At 45.8% G+C, this 12803-nt stretch overlaps 1 long non-coding RNA gene across 2 annotated transcripts in view; it reads left to right on the plus strand.

Moving 5' to 3' along the window:
• The first annotated feature begins 2870 nt into the window (after positions 1 to 2870).
• The window catches only part of LOC149855858 (uncharacterized), a 186740-nt gene continuing 176807 nt past the window's right edge, over positions 2871 to 12803 (plus strand). For both annotated transcript variants that reach the window (XR_016438556.1, XR_016438557.1), the window contains exon 1: positions 2871 to 3300. This is a non-coding gene — a long non-coding RNA (uncharacterized LOC149855858). The remainder of the gene's footprint in view (positions 3301 to 12803) is intronic.

A 12803-nucleotide genomic window follows, 5' to 3' on the forward strand; every position in this document is an offset into this window, starting at 1 on the left:
ATGCACCAACACACACCCCAGCCACCCTCCCACTCTACACACCCCACAGCCCCCCACAAACCCCATACCCACCCACCCACATCCACACACAGTATTGCCAACTCTCATGAATTTTGGCGTTGTTCTCAAATCTGCGCTTTGGGAATGTGAAAACCGTAGCTCTTCCATATATATATATATATATATATATATAAAAGGAAAAGCTACTTTTCCATTCATTCAGCTCGTTAAACAATCTCACACCTCTTATTTGGCCTAGAGGGCCAGACAGGTTTGACATCTCTGCTCTACTCCATAACCTCAGCCAAGTACATGACTATATTTTTAATACATACCTAAGTATGTATATACAGGGTTTGTATACAGAAGGCAGGGAGTTTGGGTGCCAAGATACACAGCAATATGCAGTAAGCCCACAAGGCAGACACAGTTAGAGAATACACTCAGACGTCTGGCTTCAAAGATGCATTAAGACTTATTAAGAGAAACAAAGGACTGCTAAGAAAATATGCCTAGTGGAGCATTAAGACTAATGGCTCTGCAGATAGCACTGGAGGAAATAATCCAAGGGGATTCCTAGTCTGTGTCTAGACTGTAAAACGGGTGGGCAATTCTTTCAGCCAGAGGGCCACTTAACAAGTTTTAGTGAGCTGTTGAGAACTGCAAAGGTAGCCCTGCCCCTTGACAGGTGCCTTGCCCCCTGGTCACCATCTTATACCATCTATAAGGTATGTATGTAAATGTCGCAAGGTATAAATGTATAGAAATAAAATATAAATGTATCTCCTTTCCTATATAAATTCTATAGTGTAATATCCAATATAACTATAAAATTGAAAAGAATAAATCAATAAATATAATAATAAAATAAAAGGTTCTAGAAGAAAGCAAAAGGTATTGTGGAATCCCACTTGCTAGGCTAGCAAGTAGGAAATCATTCAAATCAATGCTAGTAGTAGCCTTCATTGTCTAATGCTCTGAGCTGCTGGAGGATAGCTCAGTAACTGTCAGACCCCCAAGGCAAAAAGCAGGCCAGTTCAAACAATGTTGCCTTTTATGCTTGTGGTCTGCTGTGTCTCTCTCCAGTGTGTCTCGTATGGGGATTCCTCTCTAGCCTGGCTGTTATTCTTAGGGATGAACAGCTGGTTTACTGGAACAACTTCAGGTCAGTTCACCAGGGGTTTCCTATTACATCTTTGATGATGATTGCCTTCAGATTGGGAGGACAGTGTTTTGGTCCCATCTCCCCTTAGCGTCTCCCCTTGGTTGTTCCTGCTGTTCCACCTTTGTGGGGTTCTAACCTCCCCAACACCCCACCTAACAACAACCTTGACGTTGTCACCTACGTTGTTGAGGCGGATGTCCTGTGCCACCTTTAATGCTCGGATTACTGGAATATGATAGCCGCCAGGTGTGGGAGATGTCACTATCCCAAGCATTTCTCCCGGCCTTTTTCCTTTCAAATTACGCATTGTCCGGCCTCAGTACCAGTCCATCCCACGATGCGTTGCCTCCGCCCCAGGCTTGGGACCTGCTGTCTGTCTGTCTCCTGGCTCTGCCAAGTCCTGCCAGGCTCCAGTCTCTGCTGCTAGCTTCCTCGGTTCATGCCGGCTCTGTAGCCAAATCCCTGGGCCCTCTCTGGCCCTGAGCTATCGTGGAGACCCCTTCCTGGGGTAACCACCAGGTCCCCTCACTGGGACTGCTTGCATTCCCTGGCCAGCTGGGGACACCACTTCCAGTCCCGCCCGTTTGTCTTCCACTAGGCTTTTTATCTTGGATCCGGAGGTCTGGCTGCCCAGTCGGTCCCAGCACACTGTTACAAAGTGTGCCCACACTGATGGGGCTGTTAGCCCTGGCTCCTTCAGGCTCGGCCATTTTTTTTCTGTTTGTATTTCCCCACTTTTGTCTCCCAGTGCAGCATCCCGCTGCCTCCACTCTGTCTCAGGTAAGTCTTTTCCACAATGCTGTTTTTCCATCCCTCCCCCCACAGCGCTGGGATTGGAAGGGACCTCAGGGAAGGATGACAATCACTGGCCAGCTACACAGTCGATAAGAGAGCAGTCCTTCCTCTGTCTTCCCTGTCCCTCTCCTTACTTTCTGTTTTTCTGCAGGCAAGCCCAGCTTGAGCTTCAAAACTTGAAATGTTTCAAAACTTTCGAAACATTCCAACTGCCCTCATTTCATTTCAAGGCTATTTCAAAGCCCTTCGTTTCATTTCGATTTCACTGTTTCAAGCTCAAAATGGGTTGAAACAGCATTGAAATGAAACAGATGGCCAAATTTTTCACAGCCCTAATATGCATACGTAGGTATATGTCAACCTTATGGTCATGTGCTTGACTGAGGTTCTGGAGTAGAGCAGGGATGTCACACTTGTCTGGCCCTGCAGGCCAGATGAGGGGTGTGAAATTGGTTCACAGACTGAATGAATGGATCAGGCCACTGACCTCCTCCACCCCCACTTTTCCAGTTTGGGACCTGATGGGAAGAGACCTGGCATCCCAGGCACTTGGTGGCTGCTGTGGGAACAAACTGTGGTGCTGGTCTCCTTCCAGTGGTGCTGCTGGGGTTCCAACAGCCCCACTCTCTCCCAGATGGAAGGTCCCCCCACATCAAGGCTCAGGGATGGATGACCTGGCTCTGTGAGCTCCATCCAGCCCACCTTTGAGTACTTTGAGTCTTGTTCCTAGCTACTTGCCTTTCAGTGGGGATTCAGCTAAAGCATATGTATCTGTGCCTGTGTCACTTACCAGTTATCTTCATTCAGTCTCCATCCACTCACCATGCAGTGTAGACCTTCCTTTGCATATCTAGATGGGATTCCACTAGCAGCCTGGAAAAAAATGGTCCTTCTTCTAGCCTGGGACTTCTAGCATAGTTATGTTTTTCACTGCTTTCTCTACCTGAAACAATGTAAAAGGTAATAAAAGTAGGTGTTTGGTCTGCTTCTACAACCTCTGAACAAAGTATTAAAAACATAATAAATTCATTAAATCTGAAATTCTTATGATTTCTGGGAACATAGCTAGAAATGAGTTTCTAAGTTGGCTGGTGCACAAAGATGGAATAAAAGTATATCACATTCATAAATATATCAAATCATAGCCTTGTAATAAAGAGTACAAACCCTAGGACCCTTTTCCTGAGGCAATTAAAAAGTAACGTCTCTTTAATTTTTTTGGTAGGTGCTTTCACCTCAGCTGCCCTGAGCCATGTGGAGACATATGGAGTCCCTGACTTCTGGAGAGAGGACCTTTAGCCCATCTGGGGTTCATTTGCATCCATCCCCAGGGATGACAGGTGCGCTTTCTGGTTGATGTACCAGACCTGCAAATCAGTAGTGTATTGAAGATCGTTGGCAGAAGTTTTCTGTCTTGTACTCTTAGATGTTATTCAGCATGTAGTGCTGTACAATAATATAGATGGCTTGGCCACATTAACATTCATATGGGTTTGTAAGCAACAGTATTATGCCTTCTTCAATCCAAATGCATCCATTATCAGTAGGGCTGCACTGATAAAGATTTTTTGGGGCCAATACCAATGGCCAATTATTAATAAGCCATATTGGCTGATACTGATCTGATTGCCCTTACGCAGCCCGGCAACTTGGAGAGCAGCATCTGGCTGGTAAGTCTGTTGCGGGAAAGGGGCAAGGGGAGGGAGGGAAGGGGTGTGGGGTGGGCAAATCGAGGCCCCCATGGTGAAGGAGGGAGTGGGCCTGGGGCTGAGGCAAGGGCAGGTGCCCAGCCAGGGTGGGGAATGGGATAGAACTGTGGGGAAGGGGAGGCAGCTTCTGCCACTGTGCACACGCTTGGGGGAGGCATGGGGTGCACATGCCTCCCAGATCTGTGTGTGGGATGAGGATGGGCTGCCCACTGGGGCTTGGGATACCGCTAGGCTATTCCCAGAAGCAGGATTGGGCCAGGGCTGTGCTTGGGCCAGGCAGTGGTGGCACGGGAGGGTGGCTATGATGAATTTTGTGGTGGCTGTAGGCCCCCCTGTGACCTCCATCCCAGTGCTGCTGCCCACCCCAAGAAAGAGCTCCCAGCCCACAGCGACAGCCCACCCTTGCCCCACACACAGATCCAGAGGATATGTGCCCCTTCAGCCTCCCCCGGGGGTGCGCACAGCGGCAGGAGCTGACCCCCTCCCCACACCTCCTGGACAAGCTGCTCGCAGCTCCATCCTGTGCCCTGCCCTTTCAGGGCAGCACCTGCCCCTTCTCCAGCCCCACTCCCTCCCTCACTGTGGGAACCTTGATCTGCCCCCTCTCCACCCCTCTCCCTCAACAGATTTACGAGCTGGACGCTGCTCTCCAAGCTGCCGGGCTGGCCGTGTGCATGCTGCGGCGGTGCATACACACAAGGCATTTATCGGTGACATTAGCAGCCACATCAGCCAAAAAAAGCCAATTTTAATGTCATTTTTCCTTTTACTAGTGCTGGTATGATATGGACCAATGTATCGGTGTACCTTTAATTATCTCATCCTGCAACTGGTAAGTGCAGGACCACTTCCCAAAGATTCTGTACCCTCAGCTCAGTTTCATGATCCACAGCAATAGAGGGCAACCAGGATACCTCTATGATAACAATGGGCAATGACATTGCAATGATAACCATGTCATTTGAAGAGAGAAAGTTTCCTGCTTGTTGAAACTGATAATGCCAGATCTTGCCGCCCATTGTACTTTGGTGTTCTTGAACCTGCTTTGTGATATAGCAAGTCCTACAGTGATAAAGTAGTATCCTTTACAGCTGACAATTTCCACTGCATATTCTTATGCACATTCATAGTGAGTTGCATGTTCATGTTCAGTGCAGCCATCTGCATGAGGTCCATTGTTTGGCTGCAGCAGCAGCAAACAGAAGCATGAAGTGTACAGAGCCAGAAGTGACTCAGTTCCACGTGTCAGTGGTCTGAAACCTTTCCTGTAGCCGGGGTTTAGGAAGGGAAGTCAAGTGTTTCCAGTTCACCACAAAGTAATTCCTAGAGCAGCTTAAACTGGCAAGATGCTGAAGAACCCTGCCATAATCATAGTGCCAAATCTGCGTAACTACATCACCAGAGGGGGTGTGGGTGCAGGGCATGTCACTTTATCAGCTTGGTATCATAGACACTCAAAAGTGGCCTTGGCAGCATGTGCACTCAAGCAAGGGCATGTTGCAGCATAGACTAACCCTTCTGTGCGTGAATCTCCCAGGGCAAGGTATGCAGGGCTAAACTTTGTAGGACTGACTCACTCTGGATTAAGCAATGGGGAATTTGACTGAGTAAAACCTATGATATTTGGGCCCCAAGAGGGACTGATGGGACTTCAGGATCTGGCCCACAGAAATCACACAAAGGTTTAAAAATTAAATACAAGATTACAAAGTAGATATCCTTAGCACTGTGCGTCACAGCCCGTTCTGCCCCAGCAGCTGTCTACACACCAGATGGCCTCTGGGAGTTGAGAGCATGCATCAATACAATATGTGCTGTGTGCCTTTAAGTCTGGCTTCTCTGGCCTGGGAGTCCGCGTTGCAACATGGTCAGATTGGAGCCCTGTATGTGTTCTGCGTTTGTAAGGTACAAGCTTCTGCCTGCAATCTGCTGATGGCTGGGAGATCAGCACCTACTTGCATAGTGCATATGGTTACAAAAATATTATAGGATGCAGTGACACAGGCAATGCTCATTCTCGTATGGATTACAGCAGGCAGATTGAAGTGCCAGGACCTGCTGGCACTGTGTGTCGCAGAACACCACGAACACACTAAGCATGTGTTCACTATGATGGTGTCTATGTGCAGCACAGGTGATGGGACTAGGAGTCATGTTCTGTATCTGTGAACTCAGATGCTTGGGGGAAAAGGCAGTATAAATGCTTTATGCTACATAAATATAACATAGTTAGTCCAAGTCAGGTTTTTTTTTTCACCCTGACTTCATGTTTACTTAACTGTTAGGTAGGTAAGTAGCCATTACGTCCATTTGAGTTTTGTCAAAGCTTTGAATAAGGGAGGCAGACTGGGCACACACCTGCTCTTGAATGCTAATGTAGTACTTCTCATCCTCCAAGCCCTACACAACTGCTAACATGTTAATATAGTCAAGGGGGACTGCTACTTCTTTTCAACTGAACCTGTATTAGGCTGACCGGCATGGCAGAGAGCTATGGGTATATCCCTGCTGGGGAAGGGTGGGAGGATTTGGGTAAAGTTACCATCTCAGGTTCAAAAGCTCTCCTCAGCCCTCCCTGGAGCCAGATGTCTATTCTCAGGGAAGCCAGGAACGCCTGCATTTTTGATTCAACTGCCACATTCATGTCTCCCCACTCAGTCCTTTTTTGCCTTCGTCCCTTCTCCCTTTCCTTGGCCACTATTCTTCGGATGATTTCCAAATCTTTTTGAAAATGCAAATGATCCCGTCTGGCCCTGGGCATTGTGCAGCAGGCTGCCATTCTCATCCGCGATTCAGTTTCAGCCTTCGTGCTGTCCTCTGCTGTAATGCTATATGGAGGAACAGATGGGGGGATATGGCAGCAGGACTCGAGGCTGACAGCTGCTTTGCAAGTCTAAATCTGGAATGCGATTTGAGGGTTCTGAGACACTTAACAGTGCAGGAAAATGGACCAAGTAGGTCAGACTATGCACAGAAGGCAGACGTGGGGAGACGATGCCGGATGCTGGGGTAGTTCTATTGCTTCCCTGTTAGGTCTGTGTTTGAATTCTCATGCTCTTTTAATCATTCAGCTTTTAGCTGCAGCTTTTTGTGCCATTTGCTTCATTTCCTGGGTGAACTTGGTAAATCTGAGTGCTTGTGAAACACTATGCTGAAGTTCTGATTGACTGGAAGGGAGTGATCCTTGTCGCTATGATATACGAGCTCTTACTAACAGCCATATCCTTGTGAGACTCCTGAGAAAGGAGAGGAGCTGCACTGAGGCATGTGGCCATGAAGGGTATATCTACAGTGTCTCACCAGTATCACCCAGCAGGAATGCCCCATCCACCTGCCCATCTCTTCCTGCTAGTATGTGCCAAACCTAGTTAGACTGTTTCAGGGGCATCTGCGGTGGCTGCTCTCAAACACAGCAGAGGCCACCGTCTTGATAGCAATCAACGAGAAGCATCCACAGGTGGACACACAGGTGTCTGGGCATGTGCAAGCAGAAGCAGGTGCTCCAGGATGTCCCTGCTGGGATGCTGTGTAGGTATGTCCTAAGAGATTTGCCCAAAGTCCAGTGATGCAAGAAGTCTGTGACAGAGCTTGGCAATGAACCTTGATGGTACTTCCTTCTTTTGTTATGTATCTTTGGAAAAGATTTGGAGAGTTTTGATGATTCGGGCAGTCCCCGCCCGCTGCAGCAGGGAGCTGCAGCTGACTCTGAGCTGGTAGTACTAGGGGTGGGGGAGGAAGGGCTAGGGGAGTGGGGAGGGGACCATGGGGGGACCCCTGCCAGCCCCCCCAGCCCCCACCTGCTCCTCCAGCCCCCCCACGGGTGCCCCGCCTAGGCCAGCTCCAGTCCTTTAAGGAAAAAAAAAACAAGAAAAGCCCTGGGACTCACCGCTCCTGGTGCAGCCTCGGGGCTTCGGGGGCTCCTGTAGAGCTCCCCACGTGGTGTGGGGCAGTGGGGATCACCCCTCACCAGCAGGAGTGGTGAATCTGGGGGGTTTTGGGGTTTTTATTTTTCTTAAAGGGTAGGACACCTGTGGGGGGTACTGGGGGAGTTGGAGGGCTCATGCAGAGCCCCCCATGCAGCATGGGGCAGTGGGGATCACCCCCAGCCTGGCAGCACCCGGTAAGTCAGGGCTTTTTTTTAACAAGTACCAGGAGCTGGGGCAGCCCTCGCTGGGCTAGGAGAGTGGGTGGAGGATGGGCTGGCCTGGCTGATTCTGAGATTCGGCCTAATAGAATCAGGACAGTGATTCAGATCATCAAATTGAATCACTGTCCCCTGAATCGGCCAAATCCGAATCCAAAGCAAATAATAACCACTTTGCGCAGGCCTAGCAGCAAAGGCACGCTGCACTGGATGCAGTGGGCTGTCAATCCATTTTAGTGACCTGGCCTGGGTGCATGGTGCAAAAGAATCATGGTTGGTGTTGCGATCCCTTCTGCATCTGCAAAGCTTCCTTTAGCTTGCTTCCATTCTCTGGATTAGGAACACAGGATTAAAGAGGCTTTCTAGCCCATGAAAACTAGTCCTCTGCATTACCAGGCAGTTGTTAACCCACGGCATCCCCAAAATTGCCATGTGAAACCTCATGCGCAGCTACAAAGAGTAATATTTCAAACATAACCAACACCAGGCTTATAACATGGCATAGGGGAGATGAGGGCATTGCCAATTCCCTGCCATTGCAGCAACAGGGAAGAAATGGTTTAATACAGGGGCAGTCAACATGCGCATGGACAGCCTCTCTGTGTGGTACACAGCAGACTGGGAAGGGACACGCAGCACAGGTGCCCATGGGGCAGGAAGAGGAAAGTAGAACAGCAAATTGGGCAGGAAGCAGAAACCAGAGCCACAGATCAAGCAGAGGAAAGGATCAGAGTGGCACTTGGGGAGGGTGCAAGGCTAATTTGTGGCATACCTACCAAAAAGCTTGACCCGCACTGGTTTAATATATTCCAAAAAGTCCACAGATCAATATTTTAATTTCTAACTTCCAATGTCAGCAACAAACAGTTGGATAAAGTCTGATGATACTTTTAGTCTGAAATGATGAGCTAACACGCTTCATGTTCAGACTTCATCGAGTTAGGAGGTCCCATGTGCTTCTGGAATTGCTGTGTCCTCCTCTTATAACACAATGCTTCTTTTTTATTTCAAAGAAATGCTAACAATAATAATAGAGGAAAGACCCAATCTTCACTGTTGATCTTGGAATTGCTATGATAGATCAGTCCAACAGCCTCTCTTGTTCCTATGACCCAGAGCTCAACTTTTATCCTTATCTCTATCACCTCTGACTCTTTTATATACTATCCAGGTGCTTGTAAAGTGTTATTCAGTAATCAGTACCTTTGCTGATATCCATAGCTATATTCATATCATGTGAGATAGAGTTAGTTCTGCACGAAACTCATAAAATAGCATATTGAATATTTCTGCTGTGGGAATATGTGCCCACATGCTGAACTTTTCCAAGAAATTTCAAATAATTTTTAATTGAAAACATGGGATTACTCACATTCAGAATTTCCCTCCAACTTAGAGATAGTCTTCTTGTCGTTGAAACAGCACCCTTTTCCATGCAATATTTTATGAAAATATTTTCTAAAGAAATCAGCTCATCTCTGAGTTTATCCAGTTGCTAAAATCTTGAATTTAAATAGCTTTTCCCCCCTCCTTCTGAATATTTTGCAAATATGCTGATTATCCTAAACGTTATAGAAACAACTAAATTTCTTAAACCAATAACCAGATTCTTATTGGTTACTATAAGCCTTAACTTCCACGGGATTACTTCAGGGTAATAAGGTACATCTCTACCCTGCCTTCCATTCCAAAGGGGTAACTCTTATTACTGAAAGCAGAGTTTGGCTTAAGCACAAAGGGCACTAAATTTACAAAGAGGTTTTGTAACCCAGGTTCCAGTGCAGGGTGAGCCCAGGCCTTTTAAAACTCTTAGCCTAGGTCCAAATTTCACCAGGGGAAAAAACGGAATTTATGTCCCATAGGAAATTCTGAAACATGTTTTTCTCCAAAATGTAGAAGCAAATGTCCATATCTCAGAACTTTTCACAAAAGGAAATATTCCAAAATATCAAAACCTTTCTATAGGGTTGGAATGTTTGATTTTGTCTTTTATATTATACCATAGGTCAAAATATGTCCATTTGATTTGCATTTTGACAAAATCAATACCTCCCCTGCAAAATGCTGTACTTGAGTCAGAACTTTTTGGTGGAGAGCTGTTCAGCAGGGAAATCTTTGATCACCTCTGCTATGTTTTTATCAATGAGAGCAAGACAAGCATTTGAGAATTTTTTGGCAGGCTTCTGGGTGTCCCACTGACCTGTATCTTCAAGGCTGGATTTATGTTTGGTTGTTTGAGTCTGTCTTGGCTCCATCTTTTCAATTCTGAGTCTTGGTATCATGTAGAAATTAGCATGATATATAGTTGATCTCAGGTTTTTATTCAGTGCAATGCCATTTTAGAACATCCCATAGACTAGCTCCAGACGACTTCACAGCTTGTGGCTATCTCCCTCTCTTTGCTTCTCCCTCCACTCATAAAATATGAACCTTCTTTCAGGTTTTCATAGCTTTGCACAATAGTTGAATCAAGAACCTTTCACACTATTTCCATTCATTTTCCTAAATCTCTGGCCTATTCACTTTCTGTCTCATTTCAAATCTCTGTTGAAGACAGACTAGTGTCATCATTTACCAACCCTTAGTGCACAGTTGTTCATGCAAAATTAGATGCATAACCGTGTGTTCCTTTAATGGCAGAACATTTTGCTGAAATCAGATTCAGAATGACAGAAATCCCACCGTTCTTCTAAGATATGAGATAAGGTGCAACCAGCAAGTTCTCCTTTATGGAATAATGGCCCAACTCTTCCAAAATGGACTTCCAAACGTAACTGTAGATGCCTGGAGTCACTTCCTTATGAGCTGTACTTTCACAAGGCCAAGAAACATTGATTACAATGTAAGCATACAAATCCATCTGAAAGCTTTTCAGGAACATTTGCTGTAAGGAACAGCAGATGGTGCCAGACCTTGTGGCTCGCCAGAATCTAGTCTCTTGCTCAAATATTTAAGAGACTCACCCACTGAAAAGCTGTACCCAGTTTGCCTCAAGTGATTCCTCCTAGTAAATCCTGATCCAGCACAATGAATATTAACAAGACTCAGAAGCAAACTAAATTGCATGGTCAGCTGGGTGCAAATTCATAAGCAGCTGGCATGTCTACACGTTCATTAATGCACAGCAGTTACTGCACATTTATGTAGTACTTGGTTATACAAGAGTTACTGCGCAGTAGCACTAGCGAATGCCTTTTTAGTGACACTGCTATACAGTAACCTAATAATACGGTGCAGTAGCATATTAGCACTATTTGTGCTGTGATATGCTACTGTGCATTTAGCATCTCGTGTAGATGCGCCAAGGTAAATTAACTGAGGATTGCATTGCTTGTTGACTGTGAAGCCCAATAGCGTGGCCCCAAATATCTTAGCATGGAGATATTGTAAATGTAATGAGAAAAAATTCCTGCATCTCTGCTCATTGTTTAAAATAGTACCTGGTTATCCAGAATATGTCTGCTTCCCATTAGAAAGAGGATATTTTGCTATCACATATCACAGGAGATGTCCATATCATATTAGAGTGGGTAAATGTGCTAGAGGGGATAGTCATGTGCTGGCACTGGGCTATAGCAGATCACTGAACTGGCCTTTTCCTCTTTCCATTCCTGGTCTCTGCAGCCAATTCTGTTTGGCTTTCACTGGTTTAACACCTGTTTCATTTCACTGGCGCCAAGGGATTACTGTTCACTGACACCAACAGGGGACAAAGGATGATCTGATGATTAACAGGCTGGACTGGAACCACATTCTGCTGCAGATGTCCTCTTGGCCCAAATATGGGCAAATCATTTAATCTCTCCCTGCCTCAATTCCCCACACAAAGGCAATAAATTCCTGTTATCCCATCCCATGTCTAATTAGAGCAGGGCAGGGACTATGTCTCATCAAGTGTTTGTATACTATTTGGCACCATGAAGTGCTGTTCTTGGTTGTGTTCTGAATGTACTCTATTTATAATGAATAGAAGTAGACTACAGGACTCTGCATCCACTCCCAATAAAGTGGAATAGTACAATTCACCGTTCCTGCCTTCCTCAAAACTTCCTTTGTCTTTTCTGCTAATTATCAGAGATACTTTCTATTAAGATCTGGGGGGTTTTGTCCCTTGAAGACCATCTTAATCTCATGCAATATTCAGAGGGCCACATTCTGCTTTTGGTTGGAGCCATAGAGATCAGGAGTAACCTTATGAACTGCAGTGGATTTGTTCAGGATTTAAACTGATACCCAAAAAGCTGAACTGCAGTTCCCATAGTAACAGGCTGCAGTATCAGAAGCACAAAATCATAAGGGATAAATTGGTGTAGTGGCTCTTTCAGGGGACTCAAAGTTAAATGTCTGTGTTTAGTTCTGAGGTGTTAGACGTCTCTATTCCTTGATTCTCCTTTAAGACTCTACCACTGATACACAATGGGGAATTTTGGGAGAGTGACTTCCAACGAGTAAAATAGGGATAATACTACATGCACTAGAGGGGCATTGTGAAAATTGATAAACCACATGACATACTTTGAGATCCTGAGTTGAAAGTCACCGCAGAGTGTTCTTAATCTGACTTTCTACTTGGATCAGATAGAAGAAGCTGCACCATCAGGGAAGAAGTTGTTACACACACGCAGGCATTTCAAATGGCAAGTAAGAGCTTTTGTTTCAGTGTGTGATGTGCCTTTGTTTACTTTGGACTGACCCAGTGGAAGGTCCTGACACTGTTTTACATTCCCTGGCACAATCAGAAGCAGCCAATGGCCAATATAATTGGGCTTCAAATCCTCTCCTTAAACTGGATAGAGTCAAAGGTATTAACTGGGTCCTCTAAATCCTTTTCTAACACCAGGAAGGCAGCAGTGAGGCTGCAGAAGTATTAACAGCTGATGACTTAAATTCCTTATAGGAATAATATAAAATACCATTGGGTGAGAGGACTAGTCAAGTCTAGATCACACCTGGGTGTGGCCTTTGGTCTAAAACTAAAGGCTGCCTATAC

The sequence above is a fragment of the Crocodylus siamensis genome, chromosome 11, assembly GCF_052110815.1.
Source record: "Crocodylus siamensis isolate JL-2025a chromosome 11, ASM5211081v1, whole genome shotgun sequence".
In the NCBI taxonomy this organism is placed as follows: domain Eukaryota; kingdom Metazoa; phylum Chordata; order Crocodylia; family Crocodylidae; genus Crocodylus; species Crocodylus siamensis.